The 13,033-nt window shown below is 48.8% G+C and overlaps 2 protein-coding genes across 5 annotated transcripts in view; both read left to right on the forward strand.

Moving 5' to 3' along the window:
* Positions 1-1,126, forward strand: part of TDRD1 (tudor domain containing 1) — a 48,607-nt gene extending 47,481 nt beyond the window's left edge. For 3 of the 4 annotated variants that reach the window (XM_019459493.2, XM_019459494.2, XM_019459495.2), the window contains one exon: positions 676-1,126. The gene's annotated coding sequence lies outside the window, so the exon portion shown is untranslated. The remainder of the gene's footprint in view (positions 1-675) is intronic. The other variant, XM_053909932.1, reaches the window with a different exon arrangement.
* A 6,057-nt stretch (positions 1,127-7,183) lies between these two features.
* The window catches only part of VWA2 (von Willebrand factor A domain containing 2), a 45,070-nt gene continuing 39,220 nt past the window's right edge, over positions 7,184-13,033 (forward strand). The window contains 1 exon segment of the mRNA XM_019459503.2: positions 7,184-7,656. The gene's annotated coding sequence lies outside the window, so the exon portion shown is untranslated.

A 13,033-nucleotide genomic window follows, 5' to 3' on the forward strand; every position in this document is an offset into this window, starting at 1 on the left:
CTTAAGCATACTTCATTGTGGTGGAAGTATAGTTGAATATTCACTCTTTTTTTTTTTTTAATTTTTTTTAACGTTTATTTGTTTTTGAGACAGAGACAGAGCATGAACGGGGGAGGGTCAGAGAGAGGGAGACACAGAATCTGAAACAGGCTCCAGGCTCTAAGCTGTCAGCACAGAGCCCGACGCGGGGCTCGAACTCACGGACTGTGAGATCATGACCTGAGCCAAAGCCGGCCACTCAACTGACTGAGCCACCCAGGCGCCCCGAATATTCACTCTTTTAAAATGTTTTTCCTGGATACAGAGAAAATGTGTTTAAAATTGAAGTGTTTAGTCTTTATTGGAGAAATTTTTAAATAACTGTAAAATCGCCCAACTAGGAATGCCGTGGCGATAGGAACCGAAGACTGTCCTCTGTGGCTCAGACGTGATAAATAAGTGCTTCAGCACACAAGTCACTGTGACATTCTGTATCGGAAGGGGAGTGCACACAGCTGTGTTTCGCTTTGGTCCAGGGTGGTCCAAACCACGGCAGCTCGTGCACAATGCTGTGGCGGTGCATTTCTGCAACAGATCCGACTTGAATGTACACTTTGGTTTGCTTGCACTTTAGAAATTAAGCAGAGTGATTGAGTCTCTAATAAGGCATATTGAGAGTTGATTTTTCTCTTTCAGAAGCAGTCTGTCCCGGAGATACACGCTTACCAGAAAGGAAACAACGAAGGCTAGACTTAGAGGCAGCACGGCACCCCGCGTGTTCATCGCGAATGTTGTCTTCTGTGCCTCCGTTTCTGTTTGCTTTGCCGCTCTTCTGTTGGGTTGGGGAGTTGCGTTTTTTTCCCTGTAAGTTCTTCCTCTCAAATAAGTCTGGCGTGGAAGTTTCGTACCGCATTCATGGGGATATCGGGAAGAGATACATAGGGATTTTCTACTGTGAATATAAATTTTTAGGACTTAAAGGTAACAGTGAAGAAAATATGGCTTCATATTACTAGCAGATAAATCTAGTTGATAGATGCATGAGTTTCTTTGGATTTTTCTGTATGTTTGAAATACTTGGTAATAAAACATGCCTTGCTCTGTCGTCATCTGCCTCTTCCACTTAATAAATGTTCCTTGGCTTGTTGTTGCTTCGGTCCTGGCTCTTCTTTTCCTGTCCACTCTTGAGATCGTGAGCTGCTGTCTCCATCCCAACTCGGATCTCTTTTCCTGTGGCCTTTTGGGCTCAGAGTCTATCCTCAGGCTCTCAACCGCTCCTCAGCTGCGGAAGGGACTTTCTCTTTCTGCTTCTACAGAACATCCATACCCTTCCAAATCTGCAGCCATCTAGACTTCGTTGTAGGTAGAATTTACATTTTCTGAAATACAAATGCAGTTAAGTTAAAAATTAGAGTATGCATTTTTCTTGAAGCACATAAAGGAATCTTAGTTGCTCCTAAAACATGTGCAGAATTATGGGCCAGCTGACTTTCCTGCCAGCCTGTAAGTTTCTGTTGGGAAATTTTCCATGATTTAGTAATTTAGTATCAGACTCCTGTCCAAGAAGAGGTTACCAACTCAATGTTTTTTGGGTTTTTTGGGTTTTTGGTTTTTGGTTTTTTTTTTTTGCTTTTACTGGTAATGTATGTCAGCCAGATTAAATGGAATTTTTCTTCATGTAACAAGTTCAAATATTGATGTGCCTTTTTTTTAAAGTTTATTCTGAGAGGGAGAAGGGGAGAGAGAACCCCAAGCAGGCTCTGCTTTGTGAGTGCAGAGCCCAGTGTGGGGCTCGAACTCACAAACGACAAGATCATGACCTGGGCTGAAGTCAGATGCTTAAACAACTGAGCCCTTGTGCTTTTATTAGATAAAAATATATGCTGCTTTGCTCAAAATCCTTTCACTTTTCAGCCTTGTGCTCTTATGGTCACTATTTTGCTAAGTTCTTTTTCTGATTTGTACATGTTTGGAGCCTTGGATGCTTAGTTCCTTCTCAGTCAATTCTAGCCACAGTGAGAATACACATAGAAATTATGGAATCACAAAGTTGACCTTTTCATTGTGGAAAAGTAGAGAAGCAAGTCAGAACATTAAAAAGGTCTGAAAGTTTCAGATTCTGTGGTTTTACATGGTGCTGGAAATTTGAATACAAAGAGTAAATGGAGTTTAATATGAGGATTCAGCTATTAGTCTCTTTTGGGGAACAAGACAGTCTGTGGACGTAGTTTCACAACTGGAGATCTGGATTCATTTTACATGATACTATACTGGACCTACTTTATTTTTTAAAAATTTTATTTATATCCAAGCTAGTTAACATGTAGCATAGTAATGGTTTCAGGAGAATTTAGTGGTTCATCATTTACATACAACACCCAGTGCACGTCCCAACAAGTGCCCTCCTTTATGCCCATCCCCCCACCGAGCACCCCTCCAGCACCCCTCAGTTCTCTGTACTTGAGTCTCTTATGCCTTGCCTCCCTTTGTTTTTCTTATTTTTCCTTCCCTTTCCCTGTGTCATCTGTTTCTTAAATTCCACATGAGTGAAATCAGATATTTATCTTTCTCTGACTTATTTTGCTTAGCATTATACACTCTAGTTCCATCCACGTTGTTGCAAATGGCAGGATTGCATTCTTTTTGATCAGCGAGCAATATTCCTGTGTGTGTGTGTGTGTGTGTAATCTATATACCACATCTTCTTTATCCATTCATCAGTCTATGGACATTTGGGCTCTTGCCATAATTTGGCTATCGCTGATAGTGCTGTGTAAACATTGGAGTGAATTTGCCCCTTTGAATCAGCATTCTTGTATCCTTTGGATAAATTCCTAGTGCAATTGCTGGGTCTAGCAATAGCTAGCAATAGCAATAGCTCTATCTTTAATGGACCTACTTTAACATTATTAATTCACATTCAAGTATATACTGACCTCCATTTACATTCCTGAGATTGAAATAAATGCTGTGTTGTTTATTCATCAGCACCATGTGCGGTCTATCACATCTGGTGTTCAGTTTCCCTCAAAATATGTACTTCAGTTAGATAAGCACAAAATTGCTGAAACCATGTAACCAAACAAATTATTCCTTGGCAGAGGACATGTAAATATTGTGAGGAAAGTGTGTCTGTGGAGGTATATTTGATACGCCTTTTCTTTTGGTAGAATTCTTTTGTTGGGGCAACTAGAAATCTAAAAGTCTCAAAACTGAGTGAAGGTGATTACTTTTCTGAACTTGAGCTCTCTTACTAGATAGTAAATGCTCCAGAAAACCAATAGGTGAGGATCCTTATCTGTAGGGCCCCAAATAGCCAGATTCCAGGAGAGGAATTAAGTAAATGTGAGGCTTAATGCTGGGAGGCTGCTAGCCCGGAGCAGTAGACCCTTAGTGTAACCAGTGGGCTCACCACTGACACAACTACTGCCCGGACTTGGTAAATTGAGCCCTTTGGGGGGTGGCCAGAGAGGAACGCCTGGGCTATTCACCAGCTGCCGGTGGACCTGTAGCTGGCCATGTGCCCAAGCAGTGTGTACTCATTAAGCACACAGGATTCTCAAGGATGGTTTTTGCTTTGTTTTTCCAGATAAAAGGAATTGGAGGGCAGCCTGTGGTTCCACACAGACAGTTAAGAGTTGTAGTCGTTGATTTTGCTTGCTGGATTAAAGTGAAGTTCAGTTACAAGTAAGACTACTGCCCACCTGCACAGGCTGGGAGCGGTAGAGGCTCACCCAGAGAACGGACACATTTTTCTGCAGCCCTGAATGTTCGTTGGTCAAGTTCCTGCTTAGACACTGCAGTCCATCTTCCCTGGGAAGCTTCTCTAACCTTGGCAATAGCTTTCAGATAACCCAGAATTGGTTTCATTGAAGGCTTTAGCTGCCCAGCCTTGGCCATTTTCCTGTGCTTCCCTTTTTACCTTGAGACTCTGAGGTGATGTCATTTTTGAAACCTTGTAGTGATAGGAAGCCTTCCAGGAAGTGAGACAGACCGTGGGGCTAATTCTAAGAAGCCCATCCCCAAGGGTGTGCCCAGATTCCTCTCGAAATGCATTCAGTGAACACATAAGGCATTCGTGTGTGAAACGGGAGACACAAAATTTGGAAGCCCTGGCAGTTTGAAGGAGGAGAGTGCTTACGCAGTCTTGGGTGTGGGTCGCATGACTGACGTTACCCAGCCCCTTGCCTTTGGAGACATAATGTGTTTCCTTGATTGAGCCAGAAAGCATCACGTTTCCCAGAAACAAATCCAGTAACCTTGTGTGTAATTCTCACTGTCTTAATGGAGTTGGGTTGTATGTTTTAAACCTTAGAGCCATTGGTGTCTACCCCAAGCCCAAGGGTCTCCAGCTTTGAGATGCAGTATTTCTGTTCCTCATGTCCTGCCAACACTACTTTGTTCTCTCTTCTTGCCCTCCGCGCCATGGTTTTGTTGCCTGTGGAGCACTGCAGAATCAGGCCCTTTATTTCTTCTGGGATGATTTCTTGGCCATTGAATATGCACTGTTTCCTGATCTTGCACTTCTCGAGAGGGTTTTGGGAAGTCCATGTTGGCGGCTCTGTAACCTATTTTCCTTTGGGGCTTTTCATACGTGTTTCACCTTGCTTTCATCATTTGGGGGTCCAAATAATGGGAGCAGGTGCAAAAAACTGGGGGCTTCCCCAGATCTGAGAACGGTTGTACTCCTGAACCTTTCATTTCATAGGCCAGAAAACTGAGCAGTCAAAAATGAAGCATCTTTTCTCTGTCACAAGTCCAGTAGGTAGGGGAGCTGAATGGGGAATCCCAGAGTTCCCTCATTTCCAAAGCAGTGGTCATTCCACACTGGGTGTCTCCCACTCTGTGTCACTGGTCCCCTGTTGTCTCTGCGTGAAATGCACAGTCGCCTCCATGCCTTGTGTGTTCACCACCGAGACCTGCTGTAGGGGCAATTCACATTTTCAAGGGGCACTTACTGTGTAGAGTTAGCAAGCATTGGGGCTGCAACGATGAGCAAGGCAAGTCCTTGGAAGCAAGGGGCTCACAGACTCTTAGGGATGATGGTCCTTCAAAGTGACTTGAAATTTTCCACAGATCTTCATAAAGGAGGAGTTGCCCAGCTTTTTGTGTAAAACTCCAGCCCTGCTAGTCTCCCACTCACCACTCTCCGTAGCCTGGGCCACTTGCATTTGCCTCCCTCCCCCCGCCGCCATGCACATCTGATAGATCTGATAGGCATCTGGGACAGACTGACTTATACTTTGATGTGAAGGAGTTTGAAAGAACTTGTATCTCCACCAGTATTTATAGTTGTAGCCTTTTACTTCTTGATCGTGGAATGAACATGTGAACTCCCCCCACCGACCCCCCCCCCCCCCCCCCCGCAGTTAAAGCCGCCAAACTGTCAGGAACATCCAGAATTGAAATTTGACTTCTCACAACGTAAACTGATTAGCCAAAGGTGTGCTGGTAGATGCCAGCTTAGCAACGAATCTCACCAAGTCGGGGAGAGGGCCGTCAGCTGTTAAATTTCCACTTTTGCCAGGACGTGGTCTGCCCTTCTCAAACCTCTGTTCTGTCTGGAGAGACACAGGCCACTCACCACAGGTGGCTACTGGACACTTAAAATGTGGCCAGACCAAATTGAGATGTGCTATAAATGTGTAAGACACAATTTTGAAGACAGCATAAAATATCTCTATTTTACATTGATTACACAAGATATTTGGGATCTACTGGGCTAATACTAAGCTCACCTGTTTCTTTCCACTTTTTAAATGTGGTAACTGGAACGTTTAAAATGACCTATTTGGCTTGCATTACATGTTTTTGAGACAATTCCCCTCCCCAACCCTCCTTCCGCCAAGCATTTAGACCTGCGGCCAGTTTCCCCTGCATAGGTGCTCCTGCATGGCTTATCCTGCTCTGGTGTGGCTCCGTTTTAATGTAAAACAGGCAACCAAAAACAGGTGCTCAATAAATGTTATTGGAAGGAGTTAAGTGAAAAATGGGTCCTTCTTTTCCCCACTTCTGTGAAGTTTGCAACATTTACTGGCCATGGGTCCCTTTCACTAGAAGCTACAGATTTTGAGAGGGTTGGAAACCAACTGAGAACCAAAGGGCAATGCTTTAAAAAATTTGTTAAAAAGGAAAAGCGTTAAAAAAAAGGTATTAGTCTATCAGACTGACATTTACAAGAATAATGGGAAGAGGGGCATGGAAAAGAGGAAACAGGTTGATCTTCCTGGAGGTCAGTTTGACAATACACATCAAAAGCCTTAACCTGCCTATACCCAAGAGTCTAGAAATTTGCCTTCTTGCAGTTTACTCCAAGGAAGTGATTGGGCAAAAGCACAAATATCTAATTTCATGATTAACAGTTAATGTTTACAACAGCAGGTTAACTACATTGGAATATTAAGTAGTGGCTAAAAACATGTTCAAGAAGAGAAATAGAAAAGCTGGGTATGTCACAGTATGTAGGGACCGAACTAAAAAGAATGTAAATTTTTATGTAAGTGGAAGGATGCTGAAAGAACGTAACACCATAACGTTAACAGTGATTATCTCTGGATGGTGGGACAGGTGTTTTTCTGCAAGGTCCTTACTGGCATTTTCTTATTTTGCAACGAGCACACGTTGTGCTATGACACTTTATTGATGCCTTATGAAAACTATAGATGATACAGTAATAGTCAACATCTATTGAGTGCTTACTGTGTGTAGGCATTATGCCATTTTGCTTTCTGGCATCCGAGTTTTAAAAATCAGGCACCTTCTAGACTTAATCGAGGACGCTGGCCAAAAAGGCCCGCTTATTACCTCCCAGCCGCAGTAACTGCAGACAGGTAAATGGCAACTGCCATGCCAAATAGAAACGATGCCAAAGTCAACATCTTCGCACGGGTCTGAGCACTAAACCCTGCGGAGTCGGCAGCGGATGGCACAGCCCTGCTACACCGATCAGAGGCTGGGAGACCCGCGCAGAAGTAAGTACTTCTGTTGACTTGCCGCTCTTGGCCCACGCCGTGTTAAAAAACGCGAGAAGCCATGCGGGCCCAGGTCCCAGAAGCGCCCGATGCACCTCCCTGGGCCCGCGCCGCGCTCGCCGCCTCCCGTCGGCGAGAACTACAGGTGCCCCACGTGGCTCCCACCCAGGGCGCCCTCCCGCGGGCCTGCAGCGCCCCCTGGCCCGAGCCGAGCCCGCGGGCCCTCTCGGCAGCCTCGGCGCGCGCGTCCCGCCGTGCGCTCCCGCCGCCCTCGTCCCGGTGAGTCAGAGCCCGAGCTGTCTCCGCGCCCCGGGCCCCCGCCAGCGGCCTCGGGAGGGGAGCCGGTTCCTTGTCCGCGCTCCGGGGGTGGGGACGCTCGGCCCCCAGCCGTCCCTCCCAGCGGCACGGATCCCGTGCGGTCCCGCGTGGACGCGGCGGCCGAGCGGCGTTGCGGGCTTTGTTCGGCTTTGTCTGAGCCGCACCTGAACTCGGCCGCGAGGCCCGCGCGCTTCTCGGGGAAGCCGGAGTCACCTGGCGCACCTGGACGAGCGCACCTGGCGCACGCTTCCCCCGGGCTCCCTGCAGACGGCCCGGCCCGGGGAGACCCAGCCAGCGCATCGGGACGGGGAGCGTGGCGGGCCCGGGAGTGGCCTCTCTTTTGGGACTCCGGCACGGGGTCGCAGAGCCAAGGGGGCGCGGAGCACAGGTAAGGGGACAGGGGCTAGGTGGCAGTGGGTGGAGAAGGGAACCGTGTATTAAACTCGACCTGTTGGTTGGCACAGGCACAGTCTGTTAATCTGGAGACTGCGGAAGGGGACTCGCCTTTTGAGTAAATGTTTGGGGGACGTGCCCAAGCCCCCCTCCCCGCGCCCCTCTTTTTCAGGGCCTACGCGGTGTTAAGGTGACTCCTGTGCAGTTTTCCCAGCAGCGAGAGTGCCCCGGCGAAGCCTCTGCTGGCAGAGCCCTAGCAGGGCCCGTGGCCCAGAGACTGGCCCCTGGGCGATGGGAAGGCTAGGGGATTTGTCCTTGTGACTTCTCATACTGGGATTTCTCCCCGGCCGCCCCCCCCCTCCGCCCCCCTTTCCTGCATTTCTCTTTCCTGGGGCTGAGCCCTTGGCCACCTGCTGGGAGAGTAAATGGAGGGTCTCGGAAATGCACCTTTGAAACTTGCCAGGTGGCGTCGGTTTAGGAGCAGGGTGGGCACCCTGGCAAAGAAGGGGGGAGGGCACCTGGCCCCCCCTGGAATCTATGGCTCTCCAGCCAAGAGCGGCCGTTGGGTGGGAGCACCTGCTGTGTGTCTGGTGTCTTGGAACTGAATAATCAGAACCTGTACAATTGGCAAATTATGAGGTTCTTTAACACACAAAAACCCCAGAACCTTTCAATGTTTTATAACTTCAGGTGTAAAAATTCAACATCTGTTTGGCTTCCATTGTGACATTATATTAAGAAATGTGCATTTGTTGAGAAAAGAGTCAGAAAAGATTTTTCTTTCTTCTCTTCTCTTCTCTTTTCTCCGTCCGTCCTAGAGGTACCACTGCAATTGGCAAAGGCCTGGGGAGTTAATTTGTAAATGCTGCTGGCTTTCAGCAACCTGCAGCCATTCCCTTCTTGCTGCTGATGGGGGTGTAAGGCTCTGCGGGCTGCTCTTCACCGAGGGTGCAGCCCTTGCTGTTTGTAGAAATTCGACCCCAAATGTCTCTTGATGGTGTAAGAATTTTCCAGACTAGGTCCCCCGACAAATCCTGGGGAAGAGAGGGGGGCTCCTTTCCTTTATCACATCTGTCTGATTGACTGAAAACCATCAGTGACATATTTCCCCTTACCTTTAGTTTTTGGTTTACCCTCCGGAGCTTGCAATAGCTGTTTCCTTCCCCTCAGTTTGCTCAGATGTCCAGGTTCTTACAGATAAGGAAACCGAGACCTAGAGAGGTGAAAGACGACCCAAGAGCGAATGGGAGAGCCCCCCAGGAACCCAGACTGCTAGGCTTTTGATGAGCTGCATAAATGGGCCAGTCATTAATTGGCAAGTGCTGACATCAGGGATAAACTGGTGAGATTACAAAGCCTTTTGTCCCATCTTGTGTGTACCTTTACAGAGTCTTTTCATTGTATCCCCAACACCTGACAGGGTGCTGGGCACAGGGCAGATGCTTGAATAAATGAAATTTCGTGTAATTATAACATTGGAGGGGTCAGCATCATTGTGAGGTGTTTTAGAACAGTGGTCCGCAGATTTTGTACTTTTGCCCTTCACAGATCAGTTTTTTTTAGTTTTCATCAGAAGCAATGCAGCAAAATTATCAACTTTTAATCTCATCCCACAAGGGTTTTTTTGTTGTTGTTTTGTTTGTTTGTTTGTTTGTTTGCAAATAAAACCCTGCCATTATCCACAAGGCTAATGGTTTCAGCATCACCCCAGGCCAGCCAGCTCCCTGGACCAGTGGAATGCGCTTGGAGTCCCTTCCTTAAGTTTACCCTTTCATCATGTAAACAGCTCCGGACCGCTTCCTCTCCCACCCACAGAATTGCCTGCTGGCCTGCCCTCAATATGATTCCTGTCCTGGATCCCTCATTTCCTTTCCTGGTCCTGAGTCCCTTCTCTTCAACGGATCTCCCTGCTCTCCGTTTAAGAGACGTTGCCTTCACCCAGGGCACTTTTGCATTGTGATCTCATGTGATCCCGGCATCAACCTTTTTAGGTAAATAGGCTGGGTGATGTCACCCCCATTTGTGAGGGAAGGAAATTGAAAGACTGAACTGAAGGAAGTTACTGAAAGGCTCAAGGCTCAGGCTTCCCGGCGTCTGACTGTGCTCGTTCTGTGTTACTGCACTCTTCTTGTCATGGCCCACCTGTCCTCATCAGAAGACCTGGGCTTGACTCCACACTTGTTGGAGCTCTTTGACTTTGGGTCCCAGCTTCTACAAGACCACTTTCTCATGTAGAAAAATGGAAATGATCATGTCTACCCTATGGCATTATGGGTGTTCTATGAAATTAACCTATTAAATGTAATGACAACCTTTAACGTTGTACATTTAGGGACGATCACACACGATTACCCTGGATCTTTACAACGCTTGCCTGAGTTCGTGAAACTAAGATTCACCCCAATTGGACGAATGAATGACCCTGAGACAGGGAACGTCACCCAGGTGATTAGAAGCAGAACTAGCGTGGAATTCTGTCTCTGGGCTTCTGGTCCCATGTGCATTCTCTTATGCCTCTGCTTCCCAGAGTCCAATGAACTTGGGTCCTGTACAGATTAAATGAAGGATTTTCAAATAACCATCAAAACAAACATCTCTCTTGGCTGTAAGTGTCTCTTCGCAGGTGCGGCGAGAGTGGGAAGCCTTGAGATCCATGCCCATCTGATCAGGGAATCTGTACAGCACATTGTTCATCCCTTGGTGCTGACTTCAGCTTCTCAGACTGTCGGGTTCTAACGATCTGCGATTCTTTGAGAGGGAGGATGACTTTCCCCCAGCAGCTTTTAAAATGGTCTCTCTGCTGTGTCAAACTAGAAGCATGTGGCCCACTTCTCTGGACCCCCTGAGCCTGACAAAATGTTGTATCAAAAGGACAAGGAAGGCGACTGCTACGGTGAAAGACAGCAAGGGCTTTCTGGCTCGACACTTTTACCTCCGGTTTTAAAGTCTTCCTGTTCAGGTGTTGCCCGTTCTTGTAAAGGGCTCAGATTTCCATCCCACTGATGGAGAGGATGCTGCCAAGGGCTAACCTAATATTTGGGGTGGGAAGTGCGTTTTGTGAGGAGGCAGAAGTGGTTTCCTTTTTCACCCCGAACTCATTTCATTTCCCATCCTAGAGGAGGAGGCAGGCATTGTCCTGCAAAACTGCCCTCAGCCATTGCCAGCCTGGTCCTTCTTTTCCCAAAGTAGCCTTGTTTGGGCCTTCATTTCTTCCTGCGGCATGGAAAGTGTAATCCCTGGTTTGTGCTGAGTTTTGCGGAGCCCTGCGACAAACCGCTTACCCACTGTCCTTAGCGGTGCCAGTGGTGCGTGGAACCAGGATTTGAACACAGCAGTCAGATGGGAAGATGGGGGCGGGGGGAGGTGGTGGTGGTGGTGAAGAGTGGATGTGTGAGAGCCCCAGGAGCCAGGAATGACGTGGGATTAGCGTGGGTAATGGAACAGAAAAAGAACAAATGACGAGTGGGGCGTTTTGCAACGGAAAAGGCTTGACGAGGCATACCTGGGTACCTGCACACGATGATCTGTTTCTGCCCCTGGGATGCAAACCACTCCTGACTGCTTTGCACAAGAATGCAGAGAGTTCTGGAAATCTTCTCACGTGTGCTGAAGGTGGGAGTTGCTGGCAGGTGGTAGCTTGTGGAAAACTGCCAAAGGGCAGGATTCAGCTGGCAGATTTTTAATTATGCCTCTCTTCCCCTACCTTACTCCCCCAGGATCAGGAAGGGGATGGGTTGAGCATATCACTGGGAGGCCAGAAGGGAGTCTGATCCCCTTATTAGCTGTGTAACCTGCGGCAAAAACAACTTGCCTGTGCCTCAGTTTTCTCATCTGTAAAATGGGGACAATACTCTCAGTGACTGGCTGCAAGGCTTAGGGGGAGAGAAGATATAGAAGGATGGCCCCCGGTGCCAGGCACCCAGCAAATGCTCACTGGATGGAAAGCAGCTGCTGGATTTTTACTATGCAATTCGTCCTTTCTTAAAAAGATTTCAGGTGTTGGGCTGTACTTAGAATTTGAATTAGCACTGCAAGCAGTTGTGATGGGGGGAGGGGGGCGGGAAACTGAACGTTTGAGATGACAGGTGGGAGACAGCAGGGTGCTGTGAATACCGCACCCAAGCAGCGTTTATTTCGTTTATCTTGGCATAAGAAGGAATGCAGCGAGTGTAGTGAGCGCAAAGATCCTTCCGGAAGTAGGCGTAGCGGTGCTTACTGACCCAGCAGGCACGCATCTCGCCTACTGTGTGCCAGACAAGTGCAGGCGGCTGGGGCTCCGGCAGAGACGAAGCCGGAGTCCCTGCGGCCTTTGCCACCGGGCAGGTGAGACGATCACACCAGCGGGCAGTTTGAGTGCGGGCTGTGCCGCAGGTGCAGGGGAGGGAGGTGCCGCTGGGGTCCCAGAGCCAGCACCTTCTGGTCCGGACGCCTCTCAGGAGGCATTTGACTTCTTGCCTTGATTTGCAGATCGCCAACGTAAATTTTGCCCGAATGAGCAGAAGCTTGGGAGACTCTGAAAAGCATTCACCGGGGCATGCAGGGGCACGGAAGGAAGAGAGCGGGAGGAAGTTGCTTGGGTCTGTCTCCTGGCAGACCTGAGTGCCTTTCTGTGCGCGCGGGAACCTTCTGTATGTACTTCCTTCCCCCAGGTCCTCGCGGCAGCCTGGGGAGGCCGCTGGAATCCTGGTTTAGGAAAGACATCAACAGGCCTGATTCTCAGAGTCCTGCACGTGCCCAGGGTCGGAAGCCAGGAGCCCGGAAAATCAGCCTGAGCCTGACTGGTTTGCATCCCAGGGGCAGCTCTGCCCTGGCCCTGGTCCGCGTGGCCCGGCCTGGCTCCCAGGCGGCAGGCGAGAACCTGCCCTTCGTCTGTCGTCGGGAGTGAGAGGAAAGGAAGGCCTGTCTTGTTGGCAGGTGCCAGGCTGGAAGCCAGCGGGGATGGCCTTGGCCGCGCTGGCCTGCACCCTCTCTGTCCGTCTCCCCCTCCCCCGTGTGTCCGGGAAGGTTCTGACCCTCTCGCTCTTGTAAGATTCGCTCTCCGCTGGCCACTTGGATTAGGTGCAGACGTGAGCCTCATGGTCATCTGAGGCACAAAGACTCTCGGCTGGTTGGGACATTTGATTCCCTTTGTTCCAGACGTGTTTGAAATCCAGGGAGCTGAATATTCAGTAGAGTAAGGTCTGACCATCACGGGTCTGTGACAGAGAGATTTAAAACCAAAAGACACCTTAGCAGCATCTGGTCCAGCCTCCTTGTTTTGTAGATGAGGGACCATGGCATCGGATGAGAAGTGGGGCTCCTGGACTCACGGTGCGGGCTGTGTGCCACCAGGGGGCAGGTGTAGCCCCTACCTGTCCTAGTCACCCGCCTCT

Source organism: Panthera pardus, unplaced genomic scaffold, assembly GCF_024362965.1.
Source record: "Panthera pardus isolate Hobbes unplaced genomic scaffold, ASM2436296v1 HiC_scaffold_22, whole genome shotgun sequence".
In the NCBI taxonomy this organism is placed as follows: Eukaryota; Metazoa; Chordata; class Mammalia; order Carnivora; family Felidae; genus Panthera; species Panthera pardus.